This window comes from Corvus moneduloides, chromosome 23, assembly GCF_009650955.1.
Source record: "Corvus moneduloides isolate bCorMon1 chromosome 23, bCorMon1.pri, whole genome shotgun sequence".
In the NCBI taxonomy this organism is placed as follows: Eukaryota; Metazoa; Chordata; class Aves; order Passeriformes; family Corvidae; genus Corvus; species Corvus moneduloides.
The window spans coordinates 7,152,899-7,166,654 of NC_045498.1; the positions used below are offsets into that span (position 1 = coordinate 7,152,899).

A 13,756-nucleotide genomic window follows, 5' to 3' on the forward strand; every position below is an offset into this window, starting at 1 on the left:
ACCCCCATCACCCCCTAGAGCAAGCCCCCACAGCCCCCCATCTCCAAACCCAAAGCCTCACTCCCACACTCCCAGCAACCTCACCCCAACCCCCCCCGACCAGTCATTCCTTGGCCTCAGAGTCTCCCTCCAACCTCGCCCAGCACCCCATCATCCCCCTCCCCAAATCCCCTCTCGTCCCTTGACCCCAAAGCCCCAAACCCCCCGCGTCCACTCTTCCCTTTTCCGGGGGGTGTGTCCTCCCGCCCGGGGCGTGTCCCCCCGGCCGCACTACATCTCCCGGCATGTCCCACGCGCGCCTTCCGGCGGGGCGGCCCGGGAGCGGCGGCGGCGGCGGCGGCGGCAGGTGAGGCCGGGCGGGGGCTGCGAGCGCCGGCACGGCCGGGGAGCCCCGCCGGGGGAAGGACGGGGCTGGAGACCCCCGGCTGGGCCCTGCCGAGCCCCCCGCCCAGGGGCAGCGCTTTGGGACGGGGGCGGGAGGGGGTGGTCACTAGGGGGGACCCGGGGGCACCTCGGGGGACCCGGGGATGCCGCGGAAGGGCTGGGGCTGTGCGGGCGCTGCGGGCGGACCGCGCCGGGGGCGTCCCGGGGGACGCTCCACGGGAACCGGCTCGCGGCTCGAACGCACCGCGCACGCCGGTTCTGAACGCAACAAGCGGAGTTCCCGTCCCTGTTCGCTGCTGTCCTCCGAAGGACAATTCGGAAACTCTGAACGGCTTGGTCTGGGACTACAGTAAACCCGGTTTTCTGTCCCTGCTGCCCTCCTGTGCCTTGCTGTGAGTGTTTCCAGCTTCCCCAAAGTTCTCTCTGAGGCAGCCCGTTGGTATTTCTTTGTTTGCTCTCTCCTGCCTTAATGTTGACTGAAATTTGAAACGTCCCCGCTGTGCTTTCTGGCTTAATTGTTCTTTCCCTCTGTTTGCATGCAGATGAATTATTTACCTCTGTGCCTTGCATTGGCTTGTGTTTGTCCAGGTGGAGGTAGGTGAGGGCTTGGTGCCCTTCTCTGGGGCTGGAATGCTGCAACAAAAGTGAATGATGTGAGAAGGTGCTCAGCTGAGGATGAAATGAACTATAAAGCTTCTTAAGCTTTAGAATATTGAAGTGCTGCGTCTACAAGCCTAGAAAGAGAAATGGGAGTCAAAGAATCCCAGAATGGCTTGGGTTGGAAGGGACTTTAAAGCTCCTCTTGTACCACCCCCTGCCATGGGCAGGGACACCTTCCACTATCTCCCAGGATGCTCCAAGCCCCATCCAGCCTGGCCTTGGACATTTCCAGCGATGGGGCAGCTACAGCTTCTCTGGGCACCCTGTGCCAGGGCCTCCCCACCCTCACAAGAAAGAATTTCTTCCCCATAGCCATCCAAATTTCCTTGCTTAGTTTAAAACTGTTCCCCTCGTCCTATCGCTTTCTGCCTGCGTAAAAAGTCACTCTCCTTTTTATAATCTTCTTTCAAGTATTGGAAGGCTGTAGTGAGATCTCCCAGGAGCCTTTTCTTCTCCTTGTAATTGCTTCTTTATTGCTTAAAGAAACCTGGAATTGTGCAGGAGTGAGTGTTAAACTTGAAGTTTTCCAATGTTCCCGTTTTTCAAAAGCAAGTCCTGGGCAGAATCAGGTAAGGGGATTGATGACGTTTCCATAGTCCACTCTTGGGGTGGGTAAAGGATGTTCAGCTGAGTTAGTTTCATGTGCTATAGAAGTGGCAAGGGGGTGTAATTAGATTCCTCTCGCTGCTGCGATTTCCTCAGGAATGCCTGATGCTCTTCAAACAGACCTTTTAAATGAATCCAAATTGCTTTTAAGAGTAAACAACACCTAAATCATAAACTTAGATGGTTTAAATTCCTATTTGTGAAGACTGCAAAAAAGGGCAAAATGGAGCCAGAGTGAGGCCGATTGTGAGGGACAAGGCTGGCACAGTTACAACAACTGAAGCTGAGTATCTGGACAGTGATGGCAACAAAACCCCTCTCTCATTCAGAGTAGGTTTAAACCTGCTCTTGCAAACAGTGCTGGAAATGACTGTGCTGTCCTGTGCCAAGTCAAGGTGGTTTCAAATGTGTCAGTGTGTCCTTTCACAGGTGATGCTCTTATCTGATAATGTATCAGAGTGTTTTTGCAAGGACCGTTTTCTTTCTGGATTACCAAGAAGTGAGCTGTGTCTGAGGCACGGAGCATACTCAGGTCCTGGGAGATGGAGCAGGAGTCCTGTTGGGAGCACAGGGCAGTGCCACAAACAAGGGGAATGTGATTGCATCCTTGTTTCCATGCTGCTGGGTCAGTGATCTGTGATTATACAGCCTTCTACTTCATTCAATCACTGGTTAATTTGATTTCCAGTTTAATTTGATGACAGTTTTGAGAGCCAAATCATTTGTATTTAAACAAATGGCTTCTATTTTGATCAAATTTCATTGTGTTTGGCATGTATTGGAGCATTATATGTATTAAAAATCGCTGAGACTGTGGTTCCTGCAGGTTTATTAGCTGGTGATGAATATTCAGTTACAAGCTGTACAAAACCTGTGTCTGGCAGGGGGTGGGGGTACTTAAAGCACAACTGGGTTTTTCTGGCTGGTCTCAGTGATGCAATGAGTGAAGAAAGCTGCCAATATCCTTGGGATCACTTGGATTACCTCAAAACGTCATTTTTCAGGCAAAACTGGAACTCTGGGCTGCAGGGAAGCTGGTAGGGCTGTTGGGGGCAAAGACGTCATGTTGCTCCAGCATCCATTAAGGTGGGAGTGGAGATGCCCCGGGTAATTCATAATCAGTTCCCTACTTCTCTTTAACAGTGATTTTTGGCATACAAGTGCCACGTGGGTTTATTTTTCTGAGTGTGAGAATGCTTTTATTTTTTGCTGGCAAGTTTGGAGCCCGTGGAAGACTAATGGATGTGCAACTGCGGCAGCGTTGGGCCTCAGCTTTGTGTCGAGGGGAAAAAAGCCGTTTCAGAGATCTATTTTTATCAGTTAATTAGTCGCTCTTGCTGACGTGTCAGTGCTGTGGTGATAACTAGTCCCAGTTCTTCCCTGCGCAGTGGGGTCATGGTTGGGCAAGGAATGCAGCAGCCAGCATGGCTGCTCATCCCCATGGCTGGAAGGTTAACTCCTTCCAAACTGTGCCCCTGAATTCAAGGGCAGATTCCATGTGAGGAGTTGGCAGACAGACATACAGAATTTTGTCAGTCTTCAGCAGAGGTGCTTTCCCAATGGTGACTGCCCTTAATTTTTTTTCTCTCCCTGGAGGACTTGCTGTGCCTCAGTAAGAGCTGAGGTGTGGAGGTTGCTGTGATTTGCCAGTAGCTGGGTGACAGGCCTGGAATCAGAGGTAAAGGGCTGCAGATTTCCCAATTCTTGCTCTTATCTGCTGGTTTTGAATGACTCAGGACGATCCGTCAGGGTTGGAAGGTGACCAGGCAGAACATCTAGCAGTGACACATTGGTATTTTGCTCCTTGTAGATGAGGAATTGCTGTTTTCCTGATTTCAAAATGACAAAGCCCTTAACCTGAAAATTCTTGTGTTGTTCATTCTATTGCTTGTGGTGTCACTTGTTTTTGATTCTCAGCTGTGCTGAGATAGGGAGGTGAGAGGCAGCTTTGGTCCCAGCTATACCCTGGTTGTCGCTGCCTGAATTTCTTTGTTTATTGGTGACTCTCTGCTCTTTCTGCTGAGGATGGGATGGGGGAGGGAGGACTAATTATCTCCAGAGAGAGGCTTTAAATGCTATTAGCCAAAAGAACAGGCCTCATCTCCTAACTTGAATGAGTTGAGAGAACTAACACGAAGCGCTGGTGGCAAAGATATGAAAATTGAGAGCAGTCCGAATGGTTTCTCTCTGCTGACCCCTGAAAATAGATTTATTATTTCTTTTCCCCCAGCCTTTGGCTGGCAGCAGCTTTGGAGGAGTGGGGGAAGGGGTAAACAGATTGTTAACTTTATTCTTTTGTGTTTGTGCTTTTGGCATACTGATTCCAAAGCACAGTTAGGAATTGCTCACCTACCAGCTGCATGGGGAAGTTCGGCAGGCGTGATGGGAAATTCATTATCAAGGACTAATTAGCCACAGCTGCTGAGTGTCATGGGGCAAAACAAGGTGCATACTGATGAGGTCGGTTTGTGCAAGCCTGGCACTTCTGTGCTAAACAGACAGTCTGTCTTTTTGAAACACTTTTGGGAAAGATCATTGGACTTCGGTAAAGTTTAAGTGCTGTTAGACCTGAGGGTTTGAACCTTTTCACTTTTCTAGAGCTTTTAGCTCCAGAAAGCTGCTGCTAAAAGCAGGAATCTCTTGGCTGCCAGTACCTAAAGGTTTTCCTTTAGTTAACCAATCCCCAAGAATTAACCCCTTAATTAGAGCTGCGTTGCCACAGACTTAGTTGTCCAAAATCCATCAAGATTAATCCCCACCATTGATTTAAACCAGAGGCTTCCCCATATGGGCTTCCTTCATCACCTCACACTTGTCTGTGGGAACGGTGAACCTCTCTTAATGTGCTTTTCTCTCCTCAGTTCTCTCCCTTAGCTTTTATGGGTGCAAACAAAGAAAATTTGGCCCTAATCGTACAGAAAAGCCTTGATCTGTAAACTCTGATCCAAGTTTGGGAGGCACTGACTTGGCTGGTGTCTGCACAGTGTTTAGTGGTGGGCCATGTTCAGACCTCTCAGTGCATGAACACTGTGTTGCAGAGGGTGACTTAGCAAAAAAAGAGGTTATTGCTGGATGTGGCCTTGGGGCTGGGATCACAAGCTGTGTCTCAGGCTGTGCTCATGGAGGCGAAGCTTCCAGAGGTGTTTATGGATGGGGGATAAAGCCAAAGGTTGTTGCCTTTGGAGTATTTGAGCTTTAAACAGAGCATGTCACTGTGCCTGTTTTCAGGGGACTTTGGCTGTACTCACATGCCTTTGAAGGCTGTGTTCTTTTGACTAATCCTTCTCTCCTACTCAAAATCAAATCAGGGATGTCTGTCACCAACTGAACTCACTGCTGTAGGTCGGTGGGATTGGCTGTTCTCACTGTGCCTCCTGGAAGGGGGATTTGGTCAATGTTATTTCTGTGTTGGCAAGAGCTCCCCTGCAGATGCACAAAAGTGCTGCTGGTGGTGTGTTATTGATTCCTCTCCTCTCCAGAGCTGTCTAAAAGTTTCTGCTGGTTTGCTGCAGTGCCAAGATCCGCAGGAAGCAGGTTTGCAGGTACAGCTGACACCTGCCAGCCTTCGGATCCCAGTGCAGGGGAGACTGCGTTTGTGCAGAGATAGAAGCAAGGTCAGGAGGGTTTGAGCTGGTCTTTGTTGGCTGCCTCAGGTTCTGTGGGAATGCATTTTTAAAGCTGCTCTGCTGCAATGTTGACAGTGGAAATCAGGATGGATCCACAGAATATTTGCTCCGTGTTCCTGGATGGATGACCTTGTGCTGATGAGGTTATCTTTATCAGCTGAGACTGAGAAGGAGGATAATTACTGAAATGGTGACAAGCTGTCAGATTTGTGCTAGCAAATTTTGGCTTTTATTTTTGGCAATATTAAGTTTAGTGTCTGTTGCAAACCAGGTGTAATTTACTGCTATGTGGGAAACAGGAGAAGCAGGAAAAGAGCTGTTACAGAATCACAGAATATGCTGAGTTGGAAGGGACCCATCAGGGTCATGGAGTCCAACTCCCACTAGATTTGTTCCCTTGTAAAGGGTGTTCGTGTGATGCCAGAGGAGAACAAATAATTAGAAGCAAAGTCTTCTTCACTTACATTTTTTGATTAGCAGCAGGTGAGAAGTGGCATGTTCCCTGTAGGGCCACGGAAGCTTCATTTACCTTGTGCTAAGAGTTAAATTAGTGCTTATATCCTGCTCCTCACTTGCTTTGTATCCTGTTCTTCCTGCCTGTGGATCAGGGCCAGAGGGGGGCAAGGTCATAGAATTTTTCATCTTGTACTTCCAAATCAGTTTTTAACAGACCCACAATTATGGACAGAAGCCCTGTGATTGCAGATGTCTGTAAATGGGATTTCTCCTGGCTCAACTGCACCTTCCTAAAGCAGTGTCTACTTCTGGGTGAAATTGTCAGATGAGTGTGTCCAGTTCTCTTGGCTCATACTGTTTTCCAGCAGTTTTGGAGTTAGTAATGGCTTCAGGCCACTTGGCTTTTCTGTACCTGTTCAGATCGAGGTAAAGGCAGTTAATAGAGGGCCAGCAGTGCCAGAGCAGCAAGGGAAACTTGAGAAAAAGTCTTACCTGGGACCTAACATTATAAAAAGTGGGGTTTTGCTATTATTATTCTATTTCACTTGTCTTTTATAAATACAGGATTTTTTTCCTGACTATGAGGATAAACAGTTTGCAGGGAAGAACTTTCCTGGACTGGAAAACTTCGTTCATGCAGGGACTGCTCAGTTGCTGATACCTAAGGTCAGGCTGGATTCTTCTGTCCATCAGCCAGCAAGGCTGTTATTTGGCATTGTTAAGTATCCAGTTTCTCTGGGGGTGTTGGTGGGCTTACACAAAATGCATCTGGAGGAAAGAAAGGGGGGAATTTTCAGGTTGAATTTATTAAGCTGGCTGTGTGAGGTATCCTGAATGTGCTGCAGTCTGGTCACCTGCCAAAACCTGTGTGAGTGCATCAGGCTGGGGAAGTGGGATGGATTGTTGTGAGGCTGCTGGATCCCCAAAATCAACGTGACACTAGTGATTACACTAATCAGTATTATTCCACATCTGCTTCTAGCCTCCAAATGAAGCCTTCAATCTGTGTTTTAATGACTGTGTTCTCTCTCCTTACCAACTGTGAGTCCAGGGAAAATAAGGATGCTTAGGTGGACAGGAGGCCTGCTTTAGCTCCCAGCGATGTTGCTGCTGTGGTGTTTGATGTCAGGCAAGTCACTTTTTCCTTGTTTCATCCTTCTGTCTATCCTCTCCAAAATTACCTGTGCTTAGTGAGGGTGTAGTCATCCTCCTGTTTATAGCTAGAGGGACAAATTAATTAATCTCAGCCTTAAGGGCCATAATTAGCAGCCAGGTTCTACTGGTCTAGTCCCATCCTGCTCCGTGTCGCATGGTGTGTAGGTGGGCCCTTTAGTAAATGGAATATGAATAACAGGAGGAAGTGTTTGAATAGCAGGTATGTTGGGTAAGTCCAGCATCAACTGCGTTCAAGGAGTTGTTTCTTGATTTTCACCTTGTCCTGTATTTTGTGAATGTGTAATTTTAAGTTTTAACTCTGCAGTTTTTTAATTTAAATGCTTATTCAGGTTTCGCACTGGGCTTTTCTGCCTGTGGATCTTGCTTTTTGTATTAAGTTCTTTTGCAAGGGGGGATTTTTAAGAGCTTTTTTCAGTGAAATAGAAAAAAATTTGCCTTGATACTGCAGTAAATTTCTGCTGCTCTTGGGAAGTGGGATTTATAATGCTGCTGTGCTACATTTCGGCATGGAAAGGGAGGTGGGGGAGAAACTATCAGAAATCCATTTCTCCTTTAATATGGAATTGTATAGGTGATACTCTTGCATGGAGAGCAGCCGTCCTTGCATAAATACTGGGTACACTAACATTTCTAACTAGTAAATTTATGGATAATCTCTTCTTTTGGAGGATTTATTTAGATTTGAGAGCATTAGCCTCTGGGAAAATTAAACCTCTTTTAAATCCACTTTGTTCAGAGACTAGACTGAGGAACTGCTGGTAAGCCCTGCCATCTTCCTACTGCTTTTCTGTGGGCTTGATTGGAGTTGCAGTGCAGGGACGCAGCTGGTCCAGAGGCATCAGGGCTTTGGTTTTAGGTGCTTTATCCAGTTGTGGCAAAATGGATTTGGAGCCTGTTTGCTGTTCCTGTAAGGGGCATGTGCAGCTTTAAGCACTGCCAAAACCAAGAGAGCCCCTAAAACAACCAACCCCGAAGGTAAGAAAGATGAAATATTTGTGGGAGCTGAAATGTCTGGGTAAAGCTGTTTTTCTGCATAATGCCACAGTTTTGGGGGGCTGGTGGCAGCTGAAATATCGGTGTGCTGGGTGCTGCTGTGCCTGCCGAGGTGTACCTTTGTTTCATGTGGCTGATTCATGGCTCTGTGTATTTAATCATAGTTTCTATAGCAGTGAAATCTTTAATGAGCAGGTGGAGTTTGCTCTTAGTCCATTGCAGGTTCGCATGAATGTTGTGGCCGATTCATTCCTGTGTTCTGCTGAGCAGAGTTGTTTCATAGGGGATAATATTGAAGGCTATTCTGCGTTTCTGGTGCGTGTAATGAGTACTGAAACAGCTCTTTCATTTTAATAGTATTACTATTTTTAATATTATGAGCACGAGCATTGCTTTGTCCTGTGATGTGTGGCTGCGCTGCTGAGTAAATGCAGGGTAGGATTCCTTATGTCGATGCTCCTTATCTTACTACCTTTTGATTATCATTTAAGATAATTGAACCTGTGATTGTAGACTTGAGTCTTCCTGTGTTCTCCACAAACCCTTCCCTCAGGGTTTGATATTATCTGTTGCCTCTAAGTTACTGGGACACTCTTTACCACTGTGGTTTAGTCCTGTTGGACTGAAAGCTCAAATTCTTTGGTATTTCCAAGGTGACTTTGCTGCAGGAAGCAGCTTTCATTCTTAATGCCAGCATCAAGGGGTTTGATAATGTGGTGGGTAGTGGTTTTGTGTGGATTTAGAGCCACATGTCACCTTGCTCTGGTGTCCTATAAAATATGTTGAGTTCTTGAACTTGGAACAGAGCACCGATCTGGAGAAGGGCACTAGCTGTTGGGTCCCTCAGTGGGATGAGAGTCCTTTGGGATGGCTGACAGTGCTGCTGCTGAGTTTGGCTTCAATAAAACCTCATCTGAAGCTGGTGTTACGGTTGCTTTTGGGGAAGAGTGACAGTTTAATGCTTGCCTGCATTGATCATACCCTCTTCATCCTTCCCCTCTTTTGAGCGTGAGCACTTTAAAAGCAAATAAAGCTTCCTCGTCCAAAATTCTGGTTCTGATGTGGCATGTGACTTGCTTGTGACAACTAGGGGAGTTGAAACAGGAATCTGTTGGGAATGGATTTGTATCTCCACTAAACAGGAGGGGAACGTGTCCATTGCCGAGAGTCTGTTGGAGATGTTGGCTGAAAATTGTTGTGTTTAACTTCCTGTGCGTGGGGCTCAGCAGCAGCAGAAGGCTGACTTTTGCCCATGTCCCTGAGGTGAATCATGTATGGGGTTAACCTGCTGTTCAAAATGCAGCATTAAAGCATTTGGCAATGTAGTGCATGGGGAACTGGGCTTGGTGGATGCCAGCACTGCTCAGCTCTGCGGGTGCTATTCCTGTCTCCTCCTCCATAGTAAGTAGCTCCCGCTTTATTGTGGGTGTCCCTTGGTGTTGGAGATCAGAGAAGCTTTGCATATTAGGCACACTGTGTGCAGGTAAAGTGGAAGTCCTGGTTTATTTGTCATTTCTTTTAGTGTTGAAGGCAGGAACACTTTGTTCCCTGCTTTTGATTGTAGCAGTTTGGAGTGCGAGATCTTCCAAGCTTGATTTTGTGAAGCTTTCTCACAGTTGCAGGCTTGATCCTGGAATTCAGTGTCCCTACAAGCTCTGTCTTCAAAAAGAATTCTTTCTTGGGAGGCTGTGTTTGTGCTGGCTGATAGGATTCTAGCTGAGCTGCCTGTAATCACCGTCTGGGTTTGAAGTAGCCATGGTGGGGTGAAATGTTTGCTGCCTTTCAGTGGAGTGCTTGTCAAATAGTCTCATTTAGTGCACCCAGATTTTTAGCAGATGGGACAGATTTCTGTGAGCCTGGGCAAGCACCACAATTGTTTCGCAAGGTGAGACAGTTCTCTTTTGATGGGCAGGAGAATTAATAATGCTGTGTGATTCATACCAGTGATGAATCTGGATCAGATTTGGATTTTTTTTCAAGGATATTAGCATTTGTCTTCAAAGAAAGCCAAGTTGAAAGCCAAAAGTTGACAGAAGCAGTTCCTGAGCTGTTCTGATGGGATGAATGGATCTTGTGGATAGAGATCCCCATACACTTGAGGAGAATTGGTCTTGGGCAACATGATCACTGTGCTCAGAAACTCTTCCCCTTGTGCTTGGGGTTGCACCAGGGCAGTGCTGTGTGGATAGGAGGGCTGAGCCAGCCCACAGCTCCTGCAGGGGCAAGGAGCTGTGGGACACCAGATCTGCATTAGGTGTGCTGGGGCAACGATTAACCACGGCAGGAATCCATCCTGTGGGTAGCCAGCTCCTAATGGAAGCGTTCTGCAGATGGCCAGACTTGCCAAACAGCACAGGAACCACAAGGAGGGGAGAGCAGGGAAGGAGATGTTGGTGTCTGGTGCTCGTGGAGCTCAGTGTGCGCTGCAGGAGCAGCCTCTTGCACTGCTTTTGTCTTGGCAAAGGCAGCAGTATCTGAGTGAGTATTCAGCAGTCTCTGGTGGCCAGGCCTCCGTTTGCCTAGAACAGTCCTGTTCCTGCTGCGAATCTAAGGCCACCTTAAATGCCACCACACTTGAGGGATTACAGGGCAGGTCTGGCAGGAGTGAGCAAGGCAGAATTCAGGCTCCATTTTAGTGTTTTATTGCCTGCTCTCAGGGCTATCACTTCCTTTGCAAAGGGGTTATTTCCTCCCTGCAGCATCGCCCTGGATGGGAGCAGGGTGTGCAAGAAAGTGAAAATCTCTGGTGATGACTGAGCCATTGCATGTTAAATTTAGTCATCTGGGGACATGTGGGGCAAGTGATGCATTAATCAGATCTCAGGATGTGATCTGCCAGTGGACATGGTCCCCAAAAGCCAGAGTGTACTTGTGTGTTTTAGCAGATTGCAATTTAATTGGGCTCGGAGTGAGTCTGAGCTGTTTTTGTGGCTGGAGGATTGCTGATTTATGTCGTGATCCTTTAACAAAACAGCTCTGGTGGAGGCAGCCTCTGCCATCGGGCTTTGTGTCTCAGCAGCACAAAGGCTGTGCTGGAAGCCAAGCGGGTGTCTGTGTGCCTGGTGTGTCCATCTGGGCTGGCTGAGAGAGAGCTGGAATTTGGAAATGCCTTTAACTGTGTGGGGGGAGCAGGTGGCTTTTCATTGCCGTGATTTGTTTATTCCGGTATAGATAGGGGCAGGGTTTTGTTGCTGTCTGTTGTTCCAATACAGTAGGAGGAATGAGAGGTAGAAAGTGTGGAACTGGTTAAACTGGAATTCCTGGGTAGTGCCTGCCCTTGGGTTATGATCAGCAAGGTCCTGCTTTTTTCAAAACCTAGGGCTGACAAATCCTGGTGCTTTGGGATCAGTTGGTGCTTTTTTGCTTCTAGGTGTATTGGAGGAGTTTAAGGATAGTTTTGTAGCAGAGAACTCAATCTTGTAAATATGAGTAAACAATCTTGGTTTGTCACAGATACTCTGAGATTATGTAGGATAGGTACTCATGGCCTGGTGATCAACCTGGCTCAACCAGCATGGAGAGATAAGGGTGGCACCTTCCCTGTGGTGTTTGCAATGGGAGAAGGAATAGAGGAGGCAAGAACTATGATTCATGTCAGATTTTTCAAGCCTGTTGGGTGCTGGGAAGCCTGACTCTGCCTCCCAAGCCCAGTCCTAGCCCTTGGCTGTGAGAACAGACACTGGAGCTGTGTGTGGGGCTGCAGCTGTGTAAACATCCAAAAGTGCTGTAGCTGCCTAGCAGGTCCTGTGTATTCACTGCCTTCCCTTATTCTCCACCGACTGGTTGTGGCCCATGTGACAAACAAATTGAGGAACTGAGCTGGATCCAAACCAGCTGCTTCTGCACCAGGCTGGTTTTGGCTGGGGTCAGCTGCTCCGTGAGATCTCTGGTGCCAGTGGAGAGGAGGGAGGGCAGAGCCCATGGAACCACAGCTTTCATTGCCTTCTGCACAGGGGTATTTTGGGGTTCCAGTGCAGGTGCTGCTGTGCCTGCCATCCCCTCACCTGGTGCCTGCCCGGAATTGCTCCCTTGAGGAAATTTTCAGGATGAGCTGTTTCTCCAGTTTAGTTTTCATGTCAGACTAACCTGAAAGAGCTGTGACGTTGCAGTTGTGGAAGGGCTGTGCTGAGCTCGATGAGATCGGGGGCGCTTGTTACTGGGGGCTTTCAGGCCTGTTAATTTTTGTGGGAAGACTATTTTTTTTCCATTGGCTCACATAGGTCATAGAATGATGGAACGGCCTGGAATAGAAGGAACCTTAAAGACCATCTAGTTTCAATCTGCCTGCTGGACACCTGCAGGGGGACGCCTTCCATTAGACCAGGTTGCTTTTTCCTAATTAAAAGCTGACTTTTATCCCAAATACACGACAAAGTTATATTTTTGCAAGACATCGGGGAAAGTTGGGGTGCTTTGCTTCTTTGTAGTGGGCTCTCTTTGCTGGAAATAAAGCAATTGGAGACATTAGTTACTTCTGTGGTAAAAGCTACTCAAAGCTGACTCTGCAGCAGGATAGTTAATAGCAGACCTAACCCAAAGCCGAAAGGAAGCTGTAGTGATGGAGAGGGCAGCTGAAACCAGTCTTGGTGGTGGTTGCAAATGAAATTGTTTATCAAGTCATAATTACAGGGGCATGACCACAGACCCTTTGGCTGCTGAAACTGGGATGGCAGTAGGACTGTGTTACAGCTGAGTGGTCTGAGTTCATGGGCTGCCTTTCCCTGGAGCTCCCTGACCCATCCAGAAGAGCAGGAGAGGCTGCAGAGAGGTGCAGGTACAGGTTCCAGCAAATAAATTTGCAATGAATTAAATTCCTGAGAGTTGGCAGAGCTCCTGCAGCCTTCTGTGTGTCGCTCCTGGCTGTTGGGATGGGAGGGTGCAAACCTGTGGGCTGAAGTCCCTCTGAAAGCTGCTGTAGTTTGTGTTCGGTGTGTGGGTGTTTCACAGTTCCTGTGCTCTGGGGTAGAGGTTGTGTATCTAAACCCTGTGTTTTGTGGGCACCTCTTTGTGAATTGAAGTATTCCTCAGATTAAGTCAGTAAATCTCCATTTATAGGCAAACCCCAAGGCTGGCTGATAAATACACTCTGTGGCCTTCAAATGAATGATATCATCCATCCAACTTGGAGTTATGTCAGAGGGGAAGGTCACCTCTCAATCCTTCAGATTGCTGCAAGCATCATTATTTACTGGGTGAAGCTGGGTCAGGTTGGATCAAGCTTCAGTTCCTTTTTACAACAAAACAACTATTCCTCAATACCATTTTTACTGCAGACCCGAGTTTCCCTTTAGTAGACCTGTCACTGCTGACTGATTTTCCATTTAAAATGAGCAAGTTTTCCAGTGTATTCCAGTGTATTTTTACATTTTTCCAGTGTATTTCCTGATTCCAGTGTATTTTTACATTTCCAGAAATGCTGTCGGGTTATACCAATGCTTGCCTGGTACCTGTGCAGCTTTCCAACTCCTGGGCTCACTCACACCTACCTTTGAAGTCTTAAAAACCTTGCAAAGTACTTTTTGTTTTGTTTATATGGCTCAGTATGAATTTAGGTCCTGCTAGTTTTAATGTTTTTCCTTAATATGCCTTTTCCATACTACGTTTTGTGATTACATTCTCCTTCAATTTGACTATTTTTCATCTGTTTTACTGCTCTGATACAATTAATTCCTTTTCCAGAAACCTTGTTTAGAATTTACCTGGAATGCTGATGTAGGTGGAGGGAGTGGGGGGGGGGGTACATTTTTAACTGTTCTTGGTTCTGGCACCTATCAAAAGGTCCTGTTTGCTGAGCAAACTAGCAGTTCCTGGCTGGTTAGTAACTGTGCTGGGGAATGGGGTCACAAAACAAACCT

The 13,756-nt window shown here is 47.3% G+C and overlaps 1 protein-coding gene across 4 annotated transcripts in view; it reads left to right on the plus strand.

Annotated features, from left to right (window-relative positions):
• The first annotated feature begins 327 nt into the window (after nt 1–327).
• Nucleotides 328–13,756, plus strand: part of PHACTR4 (phosphatase and actin regulator 4) — a 65,247-nt gene continuing 51,818 nt past the window's right edge. The window contains exon 1 of one of the 4 annotated variants that reach the window (XM_032131994.1): nt 328–346. The gene's annotated coding sequence lies outside the window, so the exon portion shown is untranslated. Of the gene's footprint in view, nt 347–588; nt 777–959; nt 979–3,264; nt 3,329–13,756 lie in introns of those variants that run through there. The other 3 variants (XM_032131997.1, XM_032131996.1, XM_032131995.1) reach the window with 3 other exon arrangements.